Source organism: Neolamprologus brichardi, chromosome 7 (assembly GCF_056152115.1).
Source record: "Neolamprologus brichardi isolate AB-2024 chromosome 7, ASM5615211v1, whole genome shotgun sequence".
In the NCBI taxonomy this organism is placed as follows: domain Eukaryota; kingdom Metazoa; phylum Chordata; class Actinopteri; order Cichliformes; family Cichlidae; genus Neolamprologus; species Neolamprologus brichardi.
In genome coordinates, this window is record NC_142110.1 from 8583935 (window position 1) to 8588746 (window position 4812).

Below are 4812 nucleotides of genomic sequence, written 5' to 3' on the forward strand. Positions count from 1 at the left end.
GTTACAATCTAAAAATTTAAGTATTTTGACAAATTTACATAAAATTTGATTCACAGCATTTAAAAACTGACATTAATGATGTGCTAAAATAATGCATTTTAAGCTTTAGCTGCCACACAGACCCTTCAGCTATCCCTGGGTTGCTTGCCTTTTCCCCTTGTTGTTTGTATAGTTTTGTGTGCGAAAACTTTTGAGCTACTTCCTACATCTTGTGAACAGGATCATGTGTTAAATAATTTGATTTTATATTTTGGTCCATTACAGAAACAAAGACAAATGATAATGAGCACGTTGAGAGTTCTGGTGATGGATGGGCCACAGTCCGAGCTAGCCCTCCGTCTGTGGAGTCCGAAAAACAAGAAGGCACGGATGCTGAACAACTGAGAGGGAAAAGCCCAGATGAGGTTTGTGGAGAGGGAGAGGAGATGCAGCAAAGGGCCACGGGTCGGTCTCAAACTTGGTCGGTGCGTCTCAGTCATGTGGCATGCGGTTGCCTGTGTCGGACTATAATATTATTTTATGCCATGTTAGACCCCTAATTAAAGATTGTGAATTATTATGTAGTTTTAGTTTGCATTATGCTCCTGAATTAGAAGAAGGTGGTAACTATTACATTTGGTAAATTGATTTGCATTACATTAGACTGCTGATTTATTGTGAATGGATGATATTGTTTTATGATGCATTATACTGCTGAGTTATAAGAAATATTGTTCACAGAAAGTCATCGCCTTATTTGTCTGATTAGAAGAGAACAGAGCATACTGCCCCATCTCATCAGGAGCAGATAAACAGGGAGCCAAGGTCGTAGCTTAGGCGCTGTGTGAGAAAGATGTGAATGTTTAGGCTTTTATGATTAGGTGGGGGCCACTAGAGGCTATAAGAGTTTGATCAAGGCTCCACCATTTTGAGATCTGATGCTGTCTGCTGTATGGTGTCCATCTCCCACGCGTGTGTTCATTAAATCATCGTTTGACTTGACCCGGCCGGACCAATGTGGTTATTTTGGTTTTCCTCCTGTATCCATTCCCAATATTTGAATCCGTAACAGTTTTGGGGGCTCGTCCTGTGGTATTGAGGAGGAAAGTTTTGGAGGCTTGGACGGTCCGAGGTGGTCAGACGGGCAGACATTATCCGGCAATCGAACTGAGTGGACAGGCGCCTTTATAAAAGAGGTAGGCACAGGCCTGTTGATTTTATCCGAAGTGTGCTGAATTGGACGATAAAATTAAATGTCTATTCAGTAAAAGTTGCCGGTGAGTGTCTGTTTTGATTTTGAGGAAAAAATCTCATGAGTGTTGAAATTTGAAGTACGGTTACAAGTAAAAATACTGAGTTAGAGTCTCAAGTAAAGGTAAAAATACTGAGTTAGAGTCTCAGGTAAAGGTAAAAATACTGAGTTAGAGTCTCAGGTAAAGGTAAAAATACTGAGTTAGAGTCTCAAGTAAAGGTAAAAATACTGAGTTAGAGTCTCAAGTAAAGGTAAAAATACTGAGTTAGAGTCTCAAGTAAAGGTAAAAATACTGAGTTAGAGTCTCAGGTAAAGGTAAAAATACTGAGTTAAGAGTCTCAAGTAAAGGTAAAAATACTGAGTTAGAGTCTCAGGTAAAGGTAAAAATACTGAGTTAGAGTCTCAGGTAAAGGTAAAAATACTGAGTTAGAGTCTCAAGTAAAGGTAAAAATACTGAGTTAGAGTCTCAGGTAAAGGTAAAAATACTGAGTTAGAGTCTCAAGTAAAGGTAATAATACTGAGTTAGAGTCTCAAGTAAAGGTAATAATACTGAGTTAGAGTCTCAGGTAGTTGGATAGGGAATTGGTTATTTTGTGAGTTAGAGTCTCCATTGGTCTAAAGATTGCATCTGTGTTGGTCATTTTGCGAGTTAGAGTCTCCAATGTCCATAACGTTGCATCTGCCTCAGTCATGCTCTTGTTTTTTGGGTGTTGTCTGTTGTTTAAAAGTATTATAAATTTTGTTAGAACGGTGGTTAGAGTCCACTAAGAGGCGCATAGCCCGGAGGTTACGCTCCCTCCTGGCCGCGGACGCGCGACCTTGACCTGTCGGCGAACAGGGTTAGTTCAGTTGGCTTGACTGTGGGGTACAGGGCATCCTGGAACAAGCTAGGAGTTAGAGTCTCCTTATCTGCGCTTTTTTGGACACTTTAAATTGAGTTAGGGACTTTAGAGATGAGGCCAGATACAGTTAGAGGCTGATACTGGTTAATTGATTACAAAAAAGTTGGACTTTCTTCGGTTGGACCCGTTATCTTAAATTTGTCAAAATTGTGTAGGCGCTAAAACTTTCAGGCCTGAGAGTGATTGTAAATATAAGACGTCTTTGTAAAATAAGATAGAGAGTTGAGTGTGAAACGAGGTTGTGTGTGACGACAGTGCGCTGCGAGCTATTTTTAGATAGTGTGTGAACATGCAAATGAGGTGGCTGCTGTGAAGCCCACAGAGGACTTCCTGTTTAGCGGGTTATTGAGTTTTATATACGTATGATTTGCAAACAATGATACATGCCTGTAATTAAAACGCTGATTTTGCTGATTATAATATTATAAATAAAGTTTTGAATGACTACGGTGAATGTTTAATGTTTGGCTGAGTTTTGATATGGGAGAGACGGCTTCGCAGCTGCTGGGGGTAAGTGACCGGAAACTTGCATGCCCATAAAAGGCAACTGCCTGACTGTGTGAACTATGCACCAAGAGAGAGAGTAAAATCTAGGCAGATGAACCAAATGGATGTTTTAAGAAAAATAGTAAATGAATGTTTTAGTCTCTTAATACAGGTGGATTTCTCTCAACCAGGAGACCTGAGTACAGCAGCAAAAGGATAGATTAACAAAATTGGGATGACAGACAGGCCAAGCTCTGGCTCAAAATTTTACAGTTTGATCTCTCACTTTGTCCCCACCCGAAAAAGAAGCTTAAAGGACATCTTCTCCTCCAGTTATCGGTTACCATCACGGAAATTTTCAGGCAAGTTTTTCACTGAATTGTTTTTGGCACCATGTGTCCCTGAATCTCACAAGCAAGCTCTAATTCCTGGCTGAAGACATGGAATGCTGTTATTTAAGGTGGGAAATCAAAATTTGGGAAACAAAATTAAAAACACACACAATTAGAGAAATGCCTTGTTTGAGAAAAAGTTAAAATAACCCACCCACAAACGCACACACACGCAATGAAGAAACAGCTTACATTCATGAACACGTGAAGATTTTCCAGCAAGCTTAAAGCAGCAAAACTTAACATACACCTGATGTTAAATGATAAAGTCTATCCACTACTAACAAATAAACTCTCTGGGTTGCAGGACAACAACTTGACTTCAAAAAGACAGACACTGGTAAATCACAAACCAGTGATGAAACAACAAATTTAGTAGTTAAAAGAGTCAAATTGTGACGTTTTCCTATGATTGATTAATACAAGAGATTACTGAATGAAATAAAATTCGTTTTTGAATTATTAAACATGATCTTAAGAATTTTAACGTATACCTGTGTTGTCCTGTCAATTTGGTGGGTTAGGAGTTGATTATATAGTGAGAAAAAACAAAAAAAAGGGGGGGAGAAGGCTGACACAGGGCCTGGCCCCTCTCTGAATAACACAGCCAAAACAACATCATTTTCCTGTTCGTCTGTTTTTGTTTTGTTTTTGTTTTTTCTCTTTATGCTTAATTACAGGCTGCTTTGTCGGCCCGGAAAGCCGAGGCTGACCTGGACTCCTGCTCTCCCCTCTACCATCTTTGCTCTCCCTTCTACCATCTTTGATGTGACCCTGACCAAATGCTACAGCAGCTGGACCCACAACAACAACCTGAAAATGTCAACAGTGCTGCAGGAAAAGATCTCATGAAGCGGAGACGGAGAACCCAAGGCCCGTTTCACTACACGGGGGAGATTTCTAGACAGCTTCAGCTGACAGAGCTGTGACGAGACGCCTGTTAAGCCCGGATGAAAAGTGAGGCCGAGCAAAAGAATGCTGACCTTAACAACTCTGCATTAAAACTGTGCAGGACAGTGACGGACCAACACGGAAGATCGGGCAGCAAAAAGGGCGTGCCAGAGACACGAGGAGTAACTGAGGTCAGAAGGCACCTCAGATTGGACAAAAGCAGCAGAAGAACATAAGCTGAAGGCACAGGTGTCGGGGCTCAGCCAGGAGCTGACCTCTGAGAAGAGCCGAACAGCAGAGCTGCAGAAGGCCGTGGAGCAAAGCAAGGAAAACATCAACAAACTTCAATCTGACATATACGGAAAAGACTCTGAGGTTTCTGCCCTCAGTGAGAGCTCAAGACATCAGAGCAGAAACTGAGCATGGCTCAGGAGGAGCTGGCTGCTAATCGAACCCATCAGTCAGGCTTAGAGTCCCAGATACAGGACTTTAAATCAGGCCAGAGCTTGCTGGAGCAGGAGGTTGCCAAACCTGACGAGAAGCTCCAACAGCAGGAGCAAACCCTGAAGGGGCTACAGAAGCAAAAAAGGGTCAAGTTAAGGAGAAGCTGGACAAGGAGAAGATGCAGGACACTGGAGAAAAGGACTGCCTCAATTGTGGCCAGAACCAGTATGGAGAGAACTTTGGGCAGCAGCACCAATGGACGCAAACGGACTGAAAAGGGGGAGGCAGGACCCCAGAGCGCGCTTCAGGCCATGGTTTACCCAGAACACCAGAACAGGAAAGTGATGAACACAAACACACACATTTACATACACTGACTCAGAAGCAAGAGAAACACACATATGAACACATATGCACTTGTTGATTGACTGAGAAATGATACACACACACGCACACAAATCGAAAT